Source organism: Capsicum annuum, chromosome 7 (assembly GCF_002878395.1).
Source record: "Capsicum annuum cultivar UCD-10X-F1 chromosome 7, UCD10Xv1.1, whole genome shotgun sequence".
In the NCBI taxonomy this organism is placed as follows: Eukaryota; Viridiplantae; Streptophyta; class Magnoliopsida; order Solanales; family Solanaceae; genus Capsicum; species Capsicum annuum.
This window is the reverse complement of record NC_061117.1, coordinates 141,896,877-141,907,085: the sequence shown is the minus strand read 5'-3', so window position 1 is coordinate 141,907,085 and position 10,209 is coordinate 141,896,877. Positions and strand designations below refer to the sequence as shown.

Genomic DNA, 10,209 nt, shown 5'->3' with positions numbered 1-10,209 from the left:
TTTTGAGAAGGAATCTCAAAAATTCACAAGAGAAGATCGACATCCAACAAAAAGAATGAAGATCAACAAAGACTTCAGATCCACTCGGATTGGTATCATCTCAAACAACTTTAAACTGGGGCAGAAATTTTGAGGAAGACCTCAAAATTTCCACCAAATGCCGGAACATATTCCAAATTCCCCAGCACCAGAGGTTAAAGCTTTGGAAGCCACCAACTGTAACAAAGTCTAGGTAGACTCAATTTTTCGCTATGATAGAACTACTTGAAGAAACCCTCCAACAATGATCATGAGTTTTAGAAACCATCCGTCGAATATAGTCAAAAGCACGAGGAAGACATTCGTTGAACTAGTACATGACATGACTGCCAGAGATTTTCTAAAGTTTTACAGAAGTTTTCAAAATTATTTTCAAAAATTTAAGACTATTTTCCAAAAATCTTACGACTCACTTATTTAGTATTTGCCTAGACATCATTTGGGATGGAGTATTATGGTGGAATGCCCAAGAGATGGAAAGGATCAAATCAAGGATCGAAGGAGGTCAACACGAAGTAATTTCATTCAAACTAATCATTTTTCTGTGGATGCAGGGTTCAATATACAAAATAAGGGTCTCTTTCAAAAATATCCGAGCAAAATGGGAGCCACAACAGAGCATTAATACCCAAGAAGGATATTTTAGGGTAGCCCTAAAAATAGGTTTAATGCTCATTTATTGAGGACCTTTTGATTTGTCCAACTCATTTCTCGAGATCGTAGGCAACAAAAAAAAGCTCTTTGTCTTCTTTACACATATCGTATTTAGAAGTTTCCTAAAAATAGTCGCTAGTAAAAGTGACTTTGTGTCTACTAATCGTCTACCTTGAGTATAGGTACATGTAGAAAGCAGGACGCTGACAAATGAAATCAGGTAAAATTACACATCATAGCCGCAAGGCATTGCCTCAAGGGCTATTGCATATCATCGCCACAATGGCTATTGCATATCATTGCCACAATGGCTATTGCATATTATCTCCACAATGGCTATTGCATATCATCGCCACAAGGGCTATTGCATATCATCACCACAAGGGCTATTGCATATCATCGCCACAATGGCTATTGCATATCATCGCCACAATGGCTATTGCATATCATCGCTACAATGGCTATTACATATCATCGCCACAATGGCTATTGCATATCATCGCTACAATGGCTATTGCATATCATCGCCACAATGGCTATTGCATATCATCGCCGCAATGGCTATTGCATATCATCACCGCAATGGCTATTGCATATCATCACCATAAGGGCTATTGCATATCATCACCATAATGGCTATTGCATATCATCGCCACAAGGGCTATTAAATATTATCGCTCCAAGGGCCATTACATATCATTTCCGCAAAGGCCATCTCATACTATCTCCCTAAAAGGAATTCAATATCTATTGACACGCTAGACAGAAACGCTGGTGTTGAGGATATCTCATCATTTCATGAATCAGCATATGAATGCATCGAGGGTACATGATTTGAAGGGACGCCTTCAAGTCCCTATCTAAGGATGAATGATATATAAGGTTTCCTGGAAATTGACAATTTAAGGGATTATCAATAAGTCATATTATTTGAAATAGCATAGTGTGCAAGATAACCTATGAGTTGATAGCCTGTATGTCATCCATAAGACACAACAACATCCTAACTGGATAGTGTGCAAGATTGCCCAAAAATTGATAGTTCAAAGGTTATCCATAAGTCGCAACTAAATCCTTACCGAAGAATATGCAAGATTATCAAATTGATATGTCCAAGGATTTTCTATAAGCAGCGTCATATCCAAGATCGATTATGTGCAGGATTACCGAAAGACTAACAATTTGAGAGATTATCTATAAGTCATATTGTATCCAAGGTCGGATGATGTGCAGGGACACCTGAAAGCTAGCAATTGGAGGAATATTTGTAAGTTATCTCTTATCCAAAGTTGAATAATGTGCAGGATTACCTAAAAGCTAGAAATTCAAAGGATATCTGTAAGTCGCCTCGCATCCAATATCAAATAATACGCAAGATTATCCAAAGATTGATAATTTAAGAAAAATTTATAAATCGATCATCGGCTATAACCGGAGAGGTTATCATTCCACATACAACAAGTAATATAGGTAACCAAAAGGGTGTCCACTCCAGTACAAGATTACACGGTTGTAGAGACCATTCTGCATAAAGTATCGACGGTGTCCAAAAAGGCCACCCCACTTTGAAGACAGATTTAACTGATAAATATCATAATTATACAACAACCAAGAGGGTTGTTGTGTTTGTTGTTTCCAGTTATTTCAGTCCAAATAGGTACATGAAGAGATGACTCCACTTTTCAGGCCACAACTCACACGGAGATATGGTAAAAGACTACCTACATCTTTCATGAATTATGTTAGTACTAACACTTTTTGCTTGAGAAATTTTCGAGAGCATCCGAAAGAATGAAAATCTCAAATCAAAACCACAGGTGCGGATGACTCTAAAAGGAAGCAGCACGATGTGGAACTCTTTCTCAGCAGCAAAACGATACATAGTATGGAGAGGGATGTCAAACTATCTAGATGCGAGCTAAATGATGATCACCACCACCATCTAACTATTCCTCTATTAGAAGGCATATGGATATTTTGGGATATTCTGGTCTCACCTTTACCTCTGGGATGTTTGTTAACTCATAATGAGGGGAACTTTCTTTTTCTTTTTCTTTCAAATTCGGGTAGCAACATACTAAGAGTTTTGGAAAATATGTCCGGGTAAGTTTTTACCTATGGATGTGAAGAGCTCCAAGTTCATGGTTAAGAGTTTACAAGCCTCTTTTCCGCAACTCGATCAACTTATCACCCATCTTGAGCTAAAGATCGTCGAAAATAAAAGACTATATTTTCTACTGATTGAGTTGAACTACAAGAAGTCTGATTCCCTAAAATCTTGGGGATATGTAGGCTGGGATCTAAGTAGAAAACTCAACTGCATTCCAATCTCCCCTAAAATCCCTTTATTCCCCAACTTTCCGATTTAACCGAAGCACTCTAAAACTGTGATGGTGTATTTTCTTGAAAATCGTGCTTAAAATCAAGCTTTATGAACTATAAGTGGCCTGAATTCTCATGAAACCTGAGATATGTAGGAAACCTGATACCGAGGTTCGGCCATAACTCCATGAAACTCGTGCAAACAATCAACCTCTTTCAGATTCGAATTTGTGGTAGGACAAAAATTAGGAGCGTCAACCTCCTTTTACCTAGGGTTACTTGCATCCACCCTACCCAAAGGGAGGGGGCAGTTGTTGACACCTAATTTTCGCCCTCCACAACTACGTTTAATCTCGAGTTTCTTTGATTTTCAAACAAAATTACAACATTTATTTTATCCGAATAAAGAATTTTTAAAGTATTTATTTGGGTAAATTAGTCAGTTTAAGTAGTGATTATATATTATCATTTTCAATTACATGAGATTATATAATGTGTTACTTAAATATTTATTTTTACAAAATATCGGATTTTAATCAAGGCTAATCTTAAAGACAAATTCAAATGATTAAAATCTTGATTCAAACATAATTTATTCCTACAAATAATTTCTTTGGATAAACACTTGTTTGATTTTATCAAATCAAGAAGCTTGGGATTAACAAAGTGTTAATTTGTATCGAAATTCGATTTGATTTGGTCAATTTATTAAATTTTACCCTGATTGAAATCAAATTGTCCTTAATTGTAATGCAACTGACCAATTGGTATTCAATTTCGCTAGAATTTAAATTTAATTACCTAAATTATGATTCGAATCCCTAACTACTCAAAATAACCCAACACCATATTAATTTCGGCGCAACAGCTAGATACCCAGCAGCCCAAATATTTGAAATGACCCAGCGAATGAGATTTCTTTCTCTCTCAAAGCCTTTTATGTAATAACAAAATAATCCACCCTCAGTAAAAATGACACAACTTCATCAGCATCAGCAACCTCAAAAACCCAAATTCGCACCAGCTTCAACGCCCAAACCCGATACCAGTAATGCACTTCAACCCGTCTGTTTCTTCTTCATCACGCACCTCATGCGGATTCATACAAAGAGGACTCGAGAATATTCTATAACGTGCCAAGGTGGCTCATCCAACGTCCAACTCCGTGAATCTTGGGATAGAGGTACAAGTTTGGTATATATTTGGATGATTTTTACTGGTTTGAGAGAGATTATTTCCTTTTCCCTATTTTTTTCCATTAGCTTTTCATCCAAAATCTGTTGAAGAATAATGGGATGGGTACAATTTATTGGGGGGGAACCTTATCTCAGGGGGAGATTTTAAATTTCAAATTCTTTTTTGAAATTCGGGAAGACCCCTATTTAGTATTCTATATAAGACCCCTTTGGTCACTATCACCGGGGATGGATTTTTCTGGACTCTAAGGTTCTGAGAAGGAAAAGGGGATTTTAAGGCCAGGGCTTAAGGTTTTTGTTTTCTTTATGTGGGTGGAGATTCTGGGGGAGAAAGAATTTTTGGTCACTACTTAGGAGGATGTTTAGCTTTTCTTTTCATTCCTAGTTTGATTTTTTTTAGAAGCGAAAAGAAATTCTGGGGGTTAAGGCATCTTGTTTTCCTTGTTTCAGCTTCCAAGTGTTTAATCTGACTGACCATTTATTTCGGTCGTCAATCTATCCAGTATGTTTAACTGTGTGTTATGAGGGATTCCTGTAAAATTTCACTGATTCCAAATTTGATAATCAAGCTACCTCTCTTGTTTGATTAGAATTTGGTTTAACCAGAATGAGAAAGTATTGAAAAAGTTGAGCTCTAGCGAGAACCTTGAGTACCCTAAATCGGTTTCCTAGGCTTCTCCTTATTCCAAACTTACAGATCACTCATTGAATCTTATTTGCTAAAGTTAAAATCAAATCCCCCTCGAAGTAATTTACTCATATGTGTAGCACTAAACACATGGCTTTTATTTATTCATCTGTATACGTGTATTATTCTGCTGAGAAATATGCTTGAATTTAGCTTGAACTATTTCTTGATTCCCTGTATCTCTTGTTTTGAAAGGATTTTTCAGTTCTTTGTTTTGTGTATGTGGGTGAAAATTTGTTGTTTCCTTCCATGAAAAATACATAAACTTTCTTTTCTTTAAGTTTGGACGGTTGTTTTCATTGTAATGGCTCGTAAGTATTGGTTTCAAAGTAGTTTGCTTTGATAAAATGGAATGGCATATGGTTAATGTTTTTATTTTGTAAGTTGAAATTTTCTCATTTAATCAAGCTATGTAAGTTTGATTGTTGCCTTCACTGTCATTTTTGGTAAGTTTTATTTCAAAAAGCTTGCCTGATAAAAAGGATTAAATAATACATAGTTGTCTTTTTGGCTTCTCGAAATATAGCTATAACTTCGGTTATATTTTGGTCATCTTGATATAATTTTGGATAAATTTACGTTTCGTTTTGGTTAATTGATGAACCACACAAATATTCTATTATGAAACCTTTCAACTAGGCTTGCCGAATGTTTATGCGCCATCTATATCTTTTTCTTTCCTTCTTTTGTTGGTCATGTGTCAACTAGTTTAAGTTTCTTTTCTATTGGTTGGCTATGTGTAAATTTTATTTCTCTTTCTCTTTTTCCTTTCGTTGGTCATGCATTACTATTCTTTATTTTTCTTGTTTTTGCATGGAAATCCATTGGAGTTCAAACGGACTCTTTTCCTTTGGATCATGTCATAGTGGGCTAATAAGGCTTATTTTCAAGTCTATTCCAAAGAAAAATCTAAGTCGATTGCATGACATATGAATATGAGAAGCTAAAAGAAGAAGGAGAAGGGGCTAAAGTCCCATCTTTAAAGTGGCTACGAGACCCCAATAATCTTATCATGTCATTTTGTTTACTTATTTCTTGTCGTCTTTATTTAGCTATTTGTTTTCTTACTTATTCATTCGGGCCTCGAAGCCAAAGTTGTATTTAATACAGGTGAAGTGAGACTCGGCCAAAGGCTTAAAAAATAGTTTAGGACAGGTGAAATGAGTTGGAAGCCTAACTAGACTAGGACAGGACTCGTTGATTTGGGCCCAATAGCCTAAATCCTTTACTTTCTCCTCCCTTCCTCTTTTATGTGTTTATTTATTTATTAGTTTTGTTTAGACTTAGTTAAAATCCCTACTAAGTCGCCTAAATCTATTTTACACAAGTCTTTTTTTTGAAAAAAAGCAAATCACTATTTCAACAAATTAATCTTTTCGAAGTTAATCAAAAGACGATTTTTCAAACAGTCCGGATAACCACAAGTTAGCAGACGTTTTAGGTGCCTAACACCTTCCTAAAACGTTAATAGGAACCGCTTTTCTAGAATCTCATACTTAAAACAATTTTTCTGTTTTGAATCGTTTGAAGTAACTCTCTAAAGTTTTCTTAATTCCTTTTCAAAATTAAGTGGCGACTCTCTTCAAAAGTCAAAATTTCCGCAAAACATATATTATGGTTTGGTTTGGTTTGGTTTGGACGGTATGACTTCGTCGGTTGGTCTGGGTTTTACACTTATCCCAAAGTCATAGAATTCTAAATACTATATTTTATTATATGTTCGGGATTCATCCGAAATAGTTTGTATATTGGTTGGTTGGATTGGGTATAGGGTGGTCTCCGGTCCTTGTTGGACTCAAGACGCCCGACATGACTAGGCCCTGGTTTGGGTCATGTCATCTATGGTATTGTGTATTATTTAGATTGCATGCTCGGTAGGAATTATAGGATAGGTTTATAATTAGTTGTATCATGACAACCTATTTAGTGGATTTAGAATAGAAATGTAAATTAAGACTTAGCCTAGAATACCCACTATAGTTACAAGACTCTAGTGCGCCTGATTGTAGACTTATATGACTTTAGGATGACATCAAGGATCCGTTAGTATAAGATTTATTGTATCACTTAGTGCTCTCGGCGATATCCCTCGATTAGATCCTCCCAGTAGCTTGATTGTTGTATTTACCTTAGCTTTCTATGTTACAATCTTAATATCATTGTAAATTGTATATTATTGGGCCCAGGCCTTGATTACGAGACTAGTTGGATACCATGTTAGTTTACTATTATTGAGAGGTCATGATTTGGTTCTTAGACGTGTCATCGACCGAATAGGTATAGATCCAAATTGATTCTCAGAAATATACACAAGCTCCTCAACCTTCGCTTGACCACCCTCTCCCAAATCTTTATAGTGTGACTTTAGACACATATATTTGTATTGTTTAGATATTGGTGATGTCATGTATACATTTAGGTGCATTTATGATTATTCAGTAGTATAAGTCAACTAAAACCTTGATTTTACTATTTTTTTACAAAAATAGAGTTATTCCCACTTTTTAACATTAAAACTAGTTCTTTAAATGAAAGTTGTACCACTTTAATTAATGAATTATGATGCTTTTTTAAACTAAACTAACTACTTTGGAAACTTATATCGGGGTTGACTTCGGTCCATTTATGATCCACTCTTTTTAACACAACTTATTCAAGTCAATCGAGGGATATATTGACCCTTTCTACATTATCCTGCCATTTTACTCCCAAATTCAATCTCGAGCGCATCTAGCTTATGAATTTCTACTTATTTAGCCTCGGTTTAAGCTTGAGAACTTCTTATACTTTTATTTCTCTCTTGTGGTAGATGGAGTAGATTTGTTATGATGGTTATCAAAAGTCCTGGTTTGGGACCAGGTAGTATACAAATATCCTGAGTCCCCAATGGATTCCTCTGGGACTATGGGCCAAAAGAGGTGATATCCATAGGTCCTACTTTACGAGCCGGTGATCCAAATGAGGTGCATATACTTGGTATGATTTGGCACTTAGTTGGTATAGTAGTATTGGCTTTGTTACATTCATTTATACATGTGTACTACCTATCACCAGTATAATTATTTGGAGCTTGTACCTATCCATTTTATGGGGGATGAATAGGTATACGTTATATTTGTTATTTGTTGAGTGATTGATTGCACCTTCTAAGATTATGGGGGTTCTGTTAGTTTATTGTTTGTGTGGGCTAGACAGTTATATCATTATTACTTGAATATTTTTATATGCTTCATGGCACGTTGGTTATAGATTGGTGCCTGAGGTTGGTACACTTTTGAATCCTTTTCTCTTCATTATGTTGAGTTGTATTATTAGTAGACTACCTATCATTGTCCTCATTTGTTTAGAGACCCTAATTATGCTAAATTTATCTCCTTTATTAATTATGATTCTTATGAGGTTAGACTAGCACTCTCGGGGTAGTATCTTCATCTTCGGTTATCTATATGGTGCCATTGTATATCCATCCTTCTGTAGCTTTTCCTTGTATATAACTTTCTTCTTTCCTACTACTATTGTATATTGTATATCTCTATCTTCACTCTACTATCGTATATTGTCTAGCTACTTATTGTATGGCGATTGCATCCCTGATTACTTATAGTATCAGGTAATTTATCTTTTTCTCTCCATTAGTATTATAATGTCTCCTTTCTTAAACAGATGTATGTAATGTATATTATTATTATATATGTTATTTATGCTTATATTGTCTTTGAAGCTCATTCAATCGATACCTACTGAGTACCTCGTGTTGGTACTCATGCTACACTTCTGCACCCTGCAGATCATTGTACAAGTTCTCACCATTGACATATGCATAGTGCGGAGTTGCCATAGATTGAGATGTGGGGTGAGCTCCTGACATCCAGAGTTGTTCCTGCTCTTCCTCTTTTGCTGGACAGGTCTTTATTTTACATTCAAAGATAGTTTTGTATATTTATATTATGCTCACCTTGTACTCTTGTTAATAGTGTATTTTGTACAAACCTCACCAGATTTTGGAGAAATATTTACTCTCTTCTTATCTTCTTTCTCATTCTTATTTAGGCTTGTCTTCTGTTTTTCTTATAAGTCCTCTACTAGCTATTCCGTACTATGTGTTGGCTTACCTAAGTGGGTAATAGTTGGAGTCATCATGACCAACATGGATTGTGGTGTAGTGAGGGACTACTCCACCCTTAACCAGAGGTCTCAGGTTCGAGCCCTGGGTATGGAGAAAATCCTGTTGGGAGCGCCCACCCCAGAATGGGCCCTGCAGTGCATGATCTGAATTTGTCGAGGCTCCAATACGGGTGTCGAACACCGGGTGGAAAACCAAAAAAAGGTGTCATCATGATCTGAGAAATTGGATAGTGACATGTACTCAATAATGATGTCATCCCGTTAATGTGGCAGGAAAACGAAATGTCAATTTCTAATCTGAATGTTTGGACAAGTAATATTAATGTGTAGAAAGGATAAAGTGTCTCGTTTACTTATCATGTTTTCAAAAAAAGTAAAGTTGTCTTGAGTTTTAAAAATTTGTCTGTACCGTAAAATTTAACATATATCAATATTTGTGATTTTAGCTGTAAATTCTACTTTAACATGTATATTTTTTTTTCTAACAAAATATTGAATATATTAACACTTGTAATGATTTTTTATTTTTGAAGGGGCCTTGGAGTAACTGGTAAAGTTGTTGTCATGTGACCAGGATGTAGCGGGTTCAAGCCTTGGAAACAGCCTCTGACAGAAATGCAAGGTAAGGCTGCGGACGATACACCCTTGTGGTGGGGCCCTTTCCCGGACACCACGCATAGCGGTAGCTTTACTGCACCGGGCTGCCCTTTTTTTTTGGGTAACTGGTTGACTTGTATTTATCTCCAAAATTTCAGTACAAAGTGATAGAATGCTAACACAACAGTACTACACGGTAAACTCAATAATTCAGCATCTAAGGATCTGAAACATATATTGTTAAAGCTTAATTCTTTGTCCTAAGGGGCCGGGGCTCTCACATTACATAGATAAGCAATCTCCTTGGAAATAACATCCCAATGCCTGTATGTGTCTCAAAGGTCCTTTGGTTCCACTCCACCCAGACGACATGCACATATTCTATATAGATCATGCTGAAAACTTGAGCATTCTGAAATTTGCCTTTTGAGCATTTGACAATGCATTCCTGGTTCCTTTATCACGAATGAAATTAGATATTGTCTCTGTATCCAGATCAGTAGCCTAGTCGACAAGCATGATGCATATACACAATGTAGAAAGATATGATCCCTTGACTCCAATTGTCATTTGCATAGCTTACGCATT

The 10,209-nt window shown here is 36.0% G+C and overlaps 1 long non-coding RNA gene across 1 annotated transcript; it reads left to right on the top strand.

Annotated features, from left to right (window-relative positions):
• The first annotated feature begins 3,993 nt into the window (after positions 1-3,993).
• Positions 3,994-9,593, top strand: LOC107877182. The gene is made up of 3 exons (XR_001676227.2): positions 3,994-4,198; positions 8,687-8,804; positions 9,558-9,593. It is a non-coding gene; the product is annotated as an uncharacterized LOC107877182 (long non-coding RNA).
• Positions 9,594-10,209: the final 616 nt, after the last annotated feature.